This window comes from Drosophila yakuba, chromosome 2R (assembly GCF_016746365.2).
Source record: "Drosophila yakuba strain Tai18E2 chromosome 2R, Prin_Dyak_Tai18E2_2.1, whole genome shotgun sequence".
Lineage (NCBI taxonomy): Eukaryota > Metazoa > Arthropoda > Insecta > Diptera > Drosophilidae > Drosophila > Drosophila yakuba.
In genome coordinates, this window is record NC_052528.2 from 2,777,749 (window position 1) to 2,792,424 (window position 14,676).

Genomic DNA, 14,676 nt, shown 5'->3' on the forward strand with positions numbered 1-14,676 from the left:
AGCCATAAAAGCCAACGCCATAGCTAACAGCTTGGAAAGGTGGCAAAGACGGTGGCAGCAGTCGACGAAGGGGCGATGGACCTTTAGGATCATCCCGGATGTGGTCACATGGACGCAAAGACGGCATGGCGAGGTTAATTTTTGGCTCACCCAGATGCTAAACGGGCATGGATGCTTCAGGAGCTATCTGACTAGGTTCGGCCACGAAGTCGACCGCAACTGCCCAGAATGCGGAGTAGATGAGACCGCTGAGCACATAATTTTCAAATCATTCATTCATGACTTTTACTTAGTGTATTTTTATTTTTATATGATTGTGTATATTTTCTTATTGTTTGGTTACACATTAAAAGTGCACGAATTTATATGTATATATAACTCTATCAGTATGGATGTTGCTACCCAGGATCCAACGCGTCGAGATCCCATCGCTCCGGATTAAAGTGGGGTAAGTTTGGCGGAACACTGTTTCCGTGCTTTTCTATATTTTTTTTATATATATGCATATATTCTCGTGCCATTTTTATTTTCATACGATTAGTAAATATACGTATATTTTTGTAATAATGATAACCAAAAGGTGCCCGGTATAAAAGAAAATATTTTTATTGTTAGCGTCCAGGCAATATATGTCATTCATAGACAATAAATTTTCAATGTTCAATACAGTTTAAATAAAAACAAGAGAGAACCCTATAGTCGAGTTCCCCGACTATCTGATACCCGTTACTCAGCTAGTGTAAGTGCGAAGGACAGTTTTTGGCGGTTTGTGGGCGTTAGAGTGGGCGTGGCCAAAAGTTTTTTGGCAAATAGATAGAAATTTACAAGACTAATACAAAAATGAAAAAATATCAAAACATTTTTCAAAAGTGTGGGCGTGGCAGCTTTGTGCGGTTTGTGGGCGTTAGAGTGGGCGTGGCCAAAAGTTTTTTAGCAAATAGATAGAAATTTACAAGACTAATACAAATATGAAAAAATATCGAAACATTTTTCAAAAGTGTGGGCGTGGCAGCTTTGGGCGGTTTGTGGGCGTTAGAGTGGGCGTGGCAAAAAGTTTTTTTGCAAATCGATAGAAATTTACAAGACCAATACAAAAATGAAAAAATATTAAAACATTTTTCAAAAATGTGGGCGTGGCAGTTTTGGGCGGTTTGTGGGCGTTAGAGTGGGCGTGGCAACCTGAATCGACAAACTTGCGCTGCGTCTATGTCCCTGGAGTCTGTATACTTAATCTCAACTTTCTAGCTTTTGTAGTTCCTGAGATCTCGACGTTCATACGGACAGACGGACAGACGGACAGACGGACAGACGAACAGACGGACGGACAGACGGACATGGCCAGATCGACTCGGCTACTGATCCTGATCAAGAATATATATACTTTATATGGTCGGAAACGCTTCCTTCTGCCTGTTACATACTTTTCAACGAATCTAGTATACCCTTTTACTCTACGAGTAACGGGTATAATAACTTCTCAGCGGCGAGTATCCACCGCGACGTTTGTAGTCGTAAATAGCCAACAATTTTTGTTGACATGCGCTAAAAACAATTGTAGTCAACTTCTTATAATCTTTGTATGCAAGCCTTCAATTTTTCTATTACACATTATACATGGCACTAGCCAACAATTTATTAATCACTAAAATTACGCTATTATTTTACCTACAACAAAATGAGTAGGTAAACATTTCCAAATGGGGTGTTGAAGATAGAGAAACGGAGTCGGTCAAAAACGATGACATAACGTTTGACGGACAACCTTGACAAAAGGTGATCGTATTACGCGGCCCGCGACGATTCATCAGGCATGCGAACGCATAAGGGGAAGGAATGTGCCCGACACATTACCCGATTGTTTCACGATCAAGCTACAGCTTAGCATGTGGGGCAGTGAGGACTGCTGACTGACGAACGGTACGAGCTTTTACAGGCACTTCTAGTATTTATTCTCATTATGTTGGAGAGGTGACGGAGCTTACCAAGATCCCACAACCCAAAATCAACGAGCTTACGATGGCATCATGCTGCCTGAACATCGGATGCCCCTCCCTCGGCCTGAGTCCTTACCCAGGACACGGGCACTAATTCGCCGACTTAAAAACTTGCGCTCCGTCTATGTCTCTAGAATCCGTTTACTTAATTTCTTCTAGCTTTTATAGTTCCTGAGATCTCAACGTTTATACGAACGGTCAGGGCCATCTCGACTCGGCCATTGATCCTGATCAAGAATATTCTTTATACGCTCGGACGGGTATCTTATAGTTGGGATTAGGCGTTCCCTCTTGTTTGATTATTTGATGGAGCCAAGGGTGGCTAAGTCAAACGGGAAATAATGGACCGCGGGCCCCGGCAAAGCGGAGAGAGCGTGACGACAGACGAGCCCGAAACGGTCGCCATACTGGCGATAGAGAAAGAGTACGGAAGGAGACCGGCCTTTGAATTTAAAGGCAGCGGCGTTAAAAGCCTGGTGAGGAGCCTCGACTTTACCAGCATGATAGAGGCCAGCGGAAGCAGACCCGAAAGGCAGGAGTTCGGGAGTGAACGGCGGAAAGCCAGTCGCGAGAGGAGGGAGAGGCGGGAGGCCAGCCGTGATCGTTGGGATACCACGAGAGCAGCCCCGCAAGATTACGCAAAGGTGCCGAAACAGGTGCGAAAGTAGAGCTTTCGGTACGAAAAGCCGTTGGAATTCCTAGAACAGGGGATGTGGTCAGCAATTGACAATAGACATATGGACTGGACATAAACCAGATCCCACGAGCGATACCAAAACCGACCGATCAGGTTTTGCTGATCACGCGACCCCAGCCTCAGAGGGGAAACCAGGGTTTGCCAGGTGCTGTCCCTCGAATTTAATGGGTACACTAAAAACGAAAGAGAGGCAACTGTGTGCTCATATACGGAGTGGAAATTAACACCGGAGCCACGGCTAGTTTTATTAGTGAAGTGCTGGCGGACACGAGGACCCACGAGGATAGAAGTGCGGATGGCTGTGGAGGTCATATCGCTGCTTAAAGTGGGCATAGGTCTTGGAGAGACTGCAACTGCCAATCCTCCATAACATTATCGACGCTCTTGTGCTGGGTTGGGATTTCCTAAAGAATGTGGGAGCAAGGGTGGAGTGCGCGGGACTAAGCGTAACGATACCAGTTGGACCGGCGGTTTTCGCAGGCCACGCGAAAAACTGTCAGTAGCAATCGTGGAGAGGGCGACAGACTTCGCGGAGGACAATGTTGACGGAGGATGCATCGAGCCGTCTAGGAGCTTGTACAGCTCACCAATAGTGATGGTGAGGTCGGGTACCTAATGTCAATGATCAATAATATTCTGGACCAATTAAATGAGGTGAAGTACATAATCAGCCTGGACTTAAAGGACGGATACTGGCAGGCTGGAAGCGGCAAGTCGAAAATTTACGGCATTTACAGTGCCGGGAAAGGGCCTGTTTCGATGAAAAGTGATGCCATTCGGACTGCACTCTGCGTCGGCAACGTTTCAACAGGCTTTGGACCAAGTGATAGGACCTAAGATTATGCCACACGCCTTCGCATATCAGGACGATACCATAGTGATCGGACGGACACAAAAGTGCACATGCGCAAATTGCCGAAGGCAATGGGCTACGTCAAACCTGAAAGTAAATGTGGAACGGATCCGGAAAAGGAAGCGGAAATAGCACACCTGAAGCCCCCGGCAAAAGTGAAGGAGCTGCGACAGTACCTAGAAGTGGCATCGTGGTACAGGTGTTTTGTACCAGATTTTGCGACGCTGGTACAAGTGCTGAATGTACTTCTAAAAAAGCAGGCAAGGTGGGATCGGACAGACGCTCACCAAGAAGTATTCGAGGCCGTCAAAATCATGCTGGCCGCGGACCCAATCCTGGCATGCACCGATTTGGCAGTCATGGAATCTGTGTGTACCAATTAGGGAGGGGCAGCGCGTCATGGCCGACCAGGACATGCCGACGGCAGGACACCTAGGAAGTCGGAAGACGATTGCAAGGGTGGCAGCCAGGTACCACTCGCTAGGAATGCATCGGGACAAAAGGAGTAAGTACGGAACTGCAAAAGCTGTATGAGGTACAAGCATAACCCGAAGCAGGAAATCGTGAAAATGCTGACCCAGATGCCAGGGGCCACGGTGTGTGCGGATTTCGTGGGCCCCTTGCCGAGATCGAAGCACGGGATTTCAATGCTGCTATTCCTGGTGTACGGGTTCTCAAAATTGACCAAAATCGTCCCGATTTGCTTTGCGAGAGCGGATAGTGGCCAGATACGAATTGTCAACGGTCATGGTCACGGACAACGGAGTACAATTCACAAGGAGGCCGTTCAAGAGGTTTCTGGAGGAGCTGGCGCACGGCTCCATATACTTCGCAAGAAAACCTGACGGAAACGGTCCAAGAGGACCGTTAAAACAATGATCGCGCAGTTCACAGGGCCCAATCAGAGGACTTCGGACGAGAACTGGCCGGAACTGCAGCTGGCAGTGAACACGAGTGCGGTGGAGACCACTGGATACTTGCCGCTATTCATCACGCAGGGAAGGGAGCCAAGGCTGCCGAACGCGTTTGACGAACAGAAGCAGGCTCAGCCACAGGCAGCGCAGGATCATCGCGCCAATATAATTTCCGGAGAAGACCGTGGAAACCCAAGGTGGGGAACACAGTATGGGCCAAGAAGCACCATCTTTCGAAGGCTTCACGGCGAAATTGGCACCAAGACTGGACGGGCCGTTCACGTCACCAGTTATTTGCATCCTGGAGCACGTGGCAACCAAGATGAAAACGGCTCATGGTCGCCACCGTGCGGCGGTTCGAGGCGCGGAAGGCGATCAGCCCCCAGGCGTTGTGAGCACCACCACCACCGCCGTCACAGACGCATCCGCCTACACCACCGCCACCGTCGCAGCCACCGACGCCGGCACAGTCACCGTTGCCGCCGACACCACCGCCGCAGCCACCACCACTGCCGACGCAGCCGCCAACACCGCCGTCAGCACCACCGACACCGCCGCAACCACGCACGCCAACACCGCCACCCCACGCTGAGGAGTGGCCCCGGTGTGAGCGGCAGCAGTCCTGGTAGGTGGACCAGACGCTGCTTACAGTCGGGATGGGCGGCCGCCAGTCGCACTAGCAAACGAGGTCGGATGGAGGCCGGTCCACCGGGAAACGCGCAATCCGAGTGTACACGCCCGGACGGAGGAGGAGAACCCGGAGAAAGGACCGTGAACTCGTGCCCCATAGCACGGCAACCACCGCAGCGACCCTGCCCCTGCAGGCAAGAGTCGCTTAACGAGCAGCCGTGGAGGAAGCTGCAGCAAGAGGAGTGGCCACCCCGAGTGGTCGAGGAGGCCGAGAAACAGGCGAGGAGAGGGAACAAAGACCGCTAGGCCAAACTATTTGTGCTCCACGGCTAGCGGTACCGCCTCAAGGTGCGACGCGGAGGTAAAGTTGTTCAAACATTTATGAACGAAAACCGAAACACGAGAGAATCAATTTCGAATTGATTGGGACAGGGGAGGGTGTTGGAGACTTTTCAACACGCAGTCACACTATGGGTAGCAATAGGCACGACATGGCAATATCGATATGAATAGGAAGTCGAAACGCCGGCCGCCAATATCAATAGCTCGATTGTGGTAAGTGTCGTTGGAGTTGCCAGAGACAAGGATGAGAAGGCGGGAAGTTAAAATACAGAGCTGCTGACGAGGAGCAGACGGCAGCAGATGACTAAACGACTACTACCAAGCTGAGACTGCCCAACTGAGATCAGGAAAGTGAAAGACAACAGAAGGAAGCTGGATAAGGGCGCAAGAATGTTCAAGATGACAAGTCAAGAGACTGCCAGACTGAGAACAAAGGGCGCAGGGTCGACGAGAGGAGAAACGAGGAAGCGAGGAGGCGCCGAAGCGGAGGACCACCGGAATCACCACCTTCTTTTAAAAAAAACGTTCGAAGGAAGGGGGAGATGTGAGGAGTACTAAAACTCCCCAAAAATCCGGGTGCCGGGGAACGGCCTAGCAACAGCAAAGATGGCTGGAATGCGGGTGGAGCCAAGGGCGGCCAAGTCAAACGGGAAATAATGGACCTTGGACCCCGGCAAAGCGAAGAGACCGTGAACTAACGGTATCGCGCTGGACCTTTGACTCAAGCCAGCCAAGGGCACAGAGGTAACGGTGTGGACTTTGTACAAGCACAAAGAGGACGCACCGTGAACTAACGGGACACGAGTTTGACCTTGCACCCGAGCGGGCCGTGCGCAAATGGGAAAGTAGTGGGATCCCTGCGGCCTGTAAAGGGACGGTGCAAGCGGAGCTTGGGACGGTTAGTCAGCGAAAGTACAGACAGTCAGTAAAAGTACGCGGGGATCCATACCCGGCAGAGTGAGAATACACGGAGAGCTACACCCGGATAAGTTAACAAAGTGTCGAAGCGGACACCCAAGGAGGCCAAGCGATCATAAGGACGTGACGTGGTCAAAAGGGACAGTGGAGTCATTGATCGGGAAAGGTGGTTCGGGTAAAAACGCTAGCTGGACTCACGGACGTTACATCCGTCCCCAAAACATCCTAAGCCCCATTCGAGCCAGCAGGTGGTCCGTTGGCAGAGGCGACGAGTGCCTGGCATACTTAGAAGGGATGGTGGAGTCATTGGTCCGCACAGGTGGTTCAGGAAAGAGCGTTAGCTTGACTCGCGGACGATACACCCTGCCCCATTCGAGCCGGCACGGCTACGCTGTGCAGAACAACGCAGGACAGCTGAAGAACGACGGCGGAGGCGCTCCTCCGCGCAATCGACGTCGAGGACCGTAGGAATCCATTGTCAAAGCGTTACTGACATTATTCTAATCGGAAACTCTGTCTTTTCCTTGGTCGGAGACAAACCAAATCTCTGATCTAGCCGTTGCAATTCGTAGCGAGCCGAAACTAAGAAAACAGTTCGTTACAAGAATATACATACTTTATATGGTAGGAACCGCTTTCTTCTATCTGTTACGTACTTTTCAACGATTTATTATTTTCTTTTAATGTACGAGTAAAAGGCACCATGATGCCAGCGTAAGCTCGTCGATTTCGGGTCGTGGGATCTTGGTGGGCCCTTACCTCTCCAAAATAACGAGAATAAATGTTAGTAGTGCCTGTAAAAGTTCGTACCGTTTGTCAGTCAGCAGTCCTCACTGCACCGCAAGCTGTAGCTTGGGCAATTTTTCGGCTACGTTCATTTCCCTTCATGCGTCTGCATGCCTGATAGATCGTCGCGGGCCCCGTCAATACAAAAATTAAAAAGCTAGCAAAGATTATGATAAGTTGGCTATAAATGTTTTTAGCGAGATGTATCGAATTCATCACCAAGCAACGGTGCGCACGTCAACAAAAATTGTTGGCTATTCAGGACTACAAACGTCGCTCTGAGGGCTCATGTTTTTGCATAACAAAAACTCGCCGCTGAAAAGTAATTTTTAATTAGACCAAAAAAAAATACACTACGTGAAGGTCATTTTTCTTTAGATATATATAGTATATGAATAGATATATTAAATGAATGCATGAATGAGTTGTTTTTTTGCGGCACGCTTTGGCTTCTATTCGACTCTCAGGTTACTTGGAGTAAGCCCTTGTTTGGAAAGTCCACTGTGGCTTTGTTTTTGCTGATATTCACATTAACGAATATGCACCGGATCTTTGTTCTTTGTTTATTTGTTTTGCCGTTTGTGTTTTTAATTATGCACTTTGTGGGAAACCGGATGCAATTCTGTCCAGTGTATGGTGATGGTCCCTCCTTCGCTGTACTGATCTCTTGTACATTTTCACTACCTTTAATTGTGCCAAGCCATCAGTCGGGTAATGGACAAGGGGACTAACGTGTAGCTTCAAGCTTTGCTAGAAGAACGCGCCGTAATTATCCATACACCCGGAAGTGCGACTACTACTACGGCTGGAAACCGGTCCCTTGGCAAGGTTATGTCCCTGCCAGAGGATGCTGGTAGTCGGGCGTCCCGGGCTTAGGTGTCACTCGACCCGTGCCGACAGTCAGCCTGGCTGAGGGCCCGGGTCACAAAAAAACACAGTGTCAAACGGAAAGCTCAGGGTACCTGTTCTAAGAAGCCTTACCCTAGCGTCTCGGATCCCCGCCCGGGTGGACCCTCCTTTCTCCGCAACTCGTGGGAATCACATGGAGTCGATAAATAAAAACAAAAAGGAGTCAGGATCTCCCAATAATTCTACCCAAACGGCAGTGACGACTGAGTCTTGCCGAAGAACATTCAAGGCAGCGAAGTTGGCGAGTGATCCCACCTACGTGGCCTTCACCAATGGATCGGGTTCGGATGAACCCCGCCTCAAATCTGAGGCTACTAAGTGCAAGCCGCCCAAAGCCGTCGCCATGGAAACATCTCCCGACCCCAGTGCCATGATGCCCTCTTCCGGCGCAGCCAAGAAAGGGAAGCACTCAGTGGCAACCGGTAACGGCAACAAATTTATATATGCGGAAAAGCGATCTGCTGAGCAAATCCTACGCAGCCAGGAGAAAGCGAAAGCAGCGGCTCCTTCTGAAGAATGGATAAAGAAGGTGGAATGGGTAAGATCCGTATTGCCAAACTTCGGCAAGGAAGCCTCAAAGTCATCCAAGACGTACCTTACCGACCCCATGCAAGGATCTGGATCCCGGCATCCATCAAGGCGCCGGACCGATGCACCTCGGACTGGCGAGCGGTAAAGGTCGACGAGATCATCTTTAACAAGGAGTCCCTAGCTCCCATTGAGGCCGCTTATGGGGAGCTAAACTTCGGGTTCAGTTCGGTAACCGTAAAGGTTTACAAATCGGTATCCGCCAAGAAGGACCAGGAAGGCGGTGCCGAAGAGATCGCATTATTTGCCTCTTCAACTCTATCTTGCTGAGGATGGAGTCGACATAGTCCTGATCCATGAACCTTGGATAGTGGGAGAAAAGGTTTCAGGACTAGGGACTAAGCTTCTAACAGCTCCCAGCGAAGGTAAAGTAAAGTAAGCATTTTGGCCAAAAAGTACCTTAGCATTTTTCTGCTTCACAATTACAGCGATGCAGATCACGCGGCAGCCACCGTGGAGAGTCAGTCGTATTTGTTCCGAGTGCTGTCATCGTACATGGCCAACGAAAGTCAAGAACTGGACTGGTACAAGACAGCGAAGAGCAGAACATAGGCCTATTATAGGGCCATTATAGGCCATACTATTAGAGACAGTAACTCACTGGAGTGTACTAGATAAGCACTCTTTCTCGAACCACAGGTATATATAAACGACCCTCACCACCAACCCCACAAAACCAGCAGTTTTCTCAAACCCAAGGAAAACTGACTGGCAAAAATACAAAAATATTTTAAGGGAAAAAATACCAACGGATCCCCCCAAACAATTTCTAGTCTAAACGAACTAGTTTCAATTTTCACAGAAATCTGCAACTATGCACTAAAAAAGGCCTGCCCCAAAAGCAAGCCCAAAGGAAAAAGATAACCTTCCTGGTGGTCAGCAGAACTGTCCCCGCTCCGAATAGACTGCAGAACCCTTTTTAACAGGGCCAAGGCAGGAAATGAGGAGACTCTGTGGACCGCCTACAAGAGAGCCCTTGCAAACTACAAAAAAGCCATCAGGAAAGCAAAACGATCCTCGTGGCATTCCTTCTGCTCAGAAATTGAAAATACAACTGAAGCAGCCAGAAAAAATCCTATCCAAATCGGCCACAACCCTAGGCTACCTGAAAAGAGCAGATGGCTCCTGGACAAGCACGAGTGAGGAATCTCTGGAGATACTTCTAGACACTCACTTCCCAGGAAACAGCCAACAAACAATCGCCACACCGGCAAGTATCGAACTGTGCATAGACCCAAAGGTCCTCCATTGGGCCATACACAGTTTTAAACCATACAAATCTGCAGGTCCAGACAAAATCATACCCGCACAAATTCAACATGCCGGAAATACAGCCATAAACTGGCTTCTAGACATTTTTAAAAGGTCCCTACTTTTTGGACACCTACCGCAATCGTGGCTAGAGTGCCGAATTGTCTTCATGCCCAAAGCAGGGATACTATCACACACGACCCCTAGCACTACACTCTCTTGTCTCCAAGATAGAAAAATCAATGTCCCAAAATTAATACGCGCTGGTAGCATTCCTGTATATAGAAGGAGCTTTTAACAACGTCATCCCAACGGCGATTACCGGAGCCCGAACAGACTTTGGGGTGGACCGCCACTTCGTGGGACTCATAAGCAACTGCTCACCTGCAGAAAGGTTATGTCTTCACTAGGCGCGTCAACCCTCACTAGGCACATCAGCAGAGGCACTCCTCAAGGAGGCGTCCTCTCCCCACTTCTATTGAACATAGCAATCAACTCGATACTATGCGTCATGGAAGGGGGGGGCTGCAGGATAATAGCCTACGCGGACGACGTTGCTATTATCTTTACAAACACTATGCGATCTCATGAGCGAAAAACTATGTGTTTTGTCCAAAAATGACGGACTAGGAATTAACCCATCAAAGACCGAGCTGGTTCTCTTCACTAGGAAGTACAATGTACCAGACTTAGTCCCACCTATCCTCAACAACCAAAGACTTTCCTTCAGTAGCAGCGCAAGATACCAAGGCGTAATACTTGACAGGAAACTAAACTGGAACTTGAACCTCACAGACAGATACAAAAAAGCAGCATTAGCACTCACAGACACCTGGGCCCCAGAATGCTATATGCTTCTATACGGACGGGTTAAAACTACAGAACAGAGTAGGAGGAGGAGTTTACTCTGAACAGCTAGGCTTACGCATCTCTTCCCGATCATTGCAGAGTCTTCCAAGCTGAAGTAGCAGCAATAAGGGAGGCCCTAAAACATTTAAAAGCACTAAAACCGGAAAGCACACACGTAAACATATTCAGTGATAGCCAAGCAGCTATCAAATCGATTGACTCAATCTCTAGCCACTCAAAAACAGTATCGAATTGCCGATCATCTTTACATGAGATGACAGAACAATTTGTAATCAGCCTTACATCGGTACCCGGACACAGGGACATAGAAGGCAATACCATCGCAGATGAACTAGCTCGAGAAGGCACTACCGCGCCACTCATACAAGAGATGGAGGGCATGAGTATGCATTTAGCCACATGTAAATTACTACTAAGGGAAAACCTAAACCGAAACAAACAGACAATATAGGAAAATACCGCACACTGCCGCCTAACACGTCAAATATGGCCAAAAATAAGCTTAAAAAGAACATCAAAACTTCTAAGTTTGACCAGAGCAAACCTCAGCACTGCTATGAGGCATTGGTTGATAGGCACCCATGAAAGAAGACTACTATGCCACTGCCCAGCAATGCAAGCGAAAGGACTTGATCAACTAGGAAGCAGATACCTGATTGACACGTTCGAACTGTTCGACACCGATCCAGATCGGATACAAAAATTCACCAGCGCCTCTGGCTGGGGAAACTGCTACCTTTACACGAACCTCGACGGGACCTCTAAGGTCTAAGGACCGGTAAAACCTAACCTAACCTAATCTAATAGTGCCAGGAAGATCAATAAGGCAGCGATGAATTCCAGGGTATGCTGCACCAATGCTATTTCCCCCTTGTGGTCGACCACCTCCACGGTGTTGATCACATTTGCTGTGTTGTCGGAGGCTATAGACTCCTTGCCACCCATCTTGAGACTTCTATGGAATTAGGGTTTTCTTTCAAGCGTGCTTCTTTGATTGGTCCTGTTACTCTAAGGCTTGATAGCGTCCTCGCTCCTCGAAACTTCTCCTTTGACTGAAGTTATCCCGAGTGTTGGCTTTCTGGAGTCTTCCAGGATATTCACTTTCGGGTGTTCACTTTGAGTCTTCCCGGCTATAGACTTACGGATAATCGCCCGGGTATGAAGTATGGGTATTTACCCGGGTATTGACTATTTTATCTGTGGGACACGTTCTTTTTATACAGACATAGAGCTTTTTCTGATCTATTGGTCTTCTATGCCAAGTGTTCTCACCTAGGAGTCGTATTTCTAAATTTCACCTATTTTGGGAGTCAATACCTCCTCGGGGAAGTGTGCCCGGAACTGGTGTGAGTTTTCTTTTCTTTCTGCAACCTATTGCGGCCACTGAACTGGTCATCGGACACTCGTTTATTGTCGACTTGTATTTTCTTTATCGCAATCCATCTGACTCAACGCGATGATAGTACCCCTTTTCCTGCTTTATATTCTGGTTGTGAATCTTCAAAGTCTTACGATCTCACGAAAAGGGTGTACGTAACTAAGTGACGTGACAAGGTGAACTTTGAAGACATCCGTGGTACAGGAAAAAAGGCCGACCGGAAGCTTCTACAAGCTGCAGCAAAACAGGTAGGGTCTCTGGGAACACGTAACCTGCAATGTTCAAAAGAAAAAGGAGTTAATGAGCTAAAAAAAAGTTATGGGATATTAGTGTCGGCATATTAGTGTCCTTGCCCTGGAAAAAGACTTGGGCCGACTGAAAGGCACCCCATTTTCAGGCACAAGGTTGCTCGCCGTATTTAGGTCGTGGGATCTTGGTAAGCCTCTCACCTCTCTAACACACCGATAATAAATATTAGAAGTGCCAGAAAAAAAATTATATTGTTTGTCAGTCATCAGTCCTCACAATCCTAGCCGTGGCTTGATGGTAAAACAATCGGGCAAAGTTTTGATCACATTTCTCCGTTTCAAACGTCCGTGTGCCAAAATGATCGTCGCAGTTCAATACGAGGTGTCTGTCCAAAGTTAGGTCATCACTTTTGACCTACTCCACTTCACGCGTAAGCACCCATTTAGAAATGGATTCAGATACTCGTTCTATAGTGTTTGATTTCGCATTATACATTTATTAAATTAAATATAATTGGCAGGGCCAAGTGTAATAACAATAAGTTCATAATTATTGGAGCTACAGTAATTGACAATAATTTTGTAACGAAAGGTATCGAAACCGCTGCGGGGAAACGGTGCACACGTCAGCAAAACTGCAGACTACTCTCGACTACAAACGTAGTCGTGTTAAATAATAAAATGTTAATATTAATCAGTAAAATTGCATTGCCTGGAGAAGGCCAAAAATAATATATTTTTAATGCCTACAACAAAGGCATGTTGTACATGAGACGAAATTAAGTTGCCACAAGAATATATGTATGGATACAGATGATTGAAAAATCATGGAACTGTGTTCCGTCAAACTTAACTCAATCTAATCCTATGCGATGAGGTCTTGACATATATTATAGACAAGAACGTAATGCACAGAAAATAATAACAAACAAGAGAGGAGTCGTGTCCCGACTATCTAATACCCGTTACTCAGCTGTAGAAGTGCAAAGGAGAAATTTCCATACTGACAGTTTTTGGACGGTTTGTGGTCGTTAGATTGGGCGCGACAAACTTGTTTTTTGCAAATCGATAGAAATTTACAAGACTAATCAGACATGCTCCGGCAATCGTAATTTTTTTTCCAATTCGAGCTAAGTCTTACGATTTCGTTTTTAGGTGACCTGGTTTTCGCAACATTGTTGCTATTGTTTTGCTTTTGAAATGTTTCGTTTTTCATTGCTTCTTGATACTCAAACAACTGTTTTATTTTATTTATCAAAATCAAACAACGTGAAAAATGCCTTTTATATTTGCAATAGCTTGTTTTGAAGCCAGGAAAAGGCAGAAATTGGAGGGCATGAGAAAATCTAGAGTTGCCACCTTCTTCTCAGTTTTAATTCCGATGTTCGCAAATACTTTTTAACAGCACTTAGACCATTTAAGTAATTAAATTAAATAGCACTTAATGAAACAACACTTTCGGCCCTTCTTTAAATTAATTAATAAATCCTTTTATATTTTATAAGTGCATTTACCTGCCTGGTTCGTTTCACAAACAGTATGGCAACTTTCAAGATAACTTTTGGCGACGTACTTATCGACCCCTTTGCCAAATCGAACATTTTTGTGGCCGACGGTAACACTTTGATTATGAAATATGAGTATGTTGTCAATTATCAATAGACCACTGAGTAAACTTTTCTTTCCCTTAGTAAATAAGATCTGATTTGATATTAAAATAGGCATTTACTTTCATTTCGGCTAGACAAAAGTGCCGGTTTTACAAATCGAAAAGTTCTTAGATACACCACTAAATTATTTTTAAGCAAAAGAAATCCCTGAAGCCGATTTGTTTGACTATGAAGATTTCCATTACTGAGCTAGTAGAAGTGTTACGGTTGGCAGAGCAGGGGCAGACATGACCAGATCGGCTTTTGATCCTAAACAAAAATTTATACACATAATAGTGTCGGAAACGCTTCCTTTTCCTTGTTACATACATACTTTTAAACGAATTTAGTGTACCACTTTACTTAATAAGTAATGTGAATAAAAATATTTCAATCTCCAATACAACATTCTCTTAAATTTTGTTTTAATAGACAACATCATTTATCATCAACACGGCCTTTTTTTATTACGGCGCCAAGAGCAGCTGACTTGGAATCTGAACAGAACTAGGACCTTGAATCAAAGCAATCACTTTGAAGTGATATGTGTACGTAGATTAATGAATGAAAAGAATTCCTAAAGGAACAACGCAGGCAAAATTTGATTTTTTAAATCGTGTGTATTTTTTTTTTAACTTGCCTACTGATT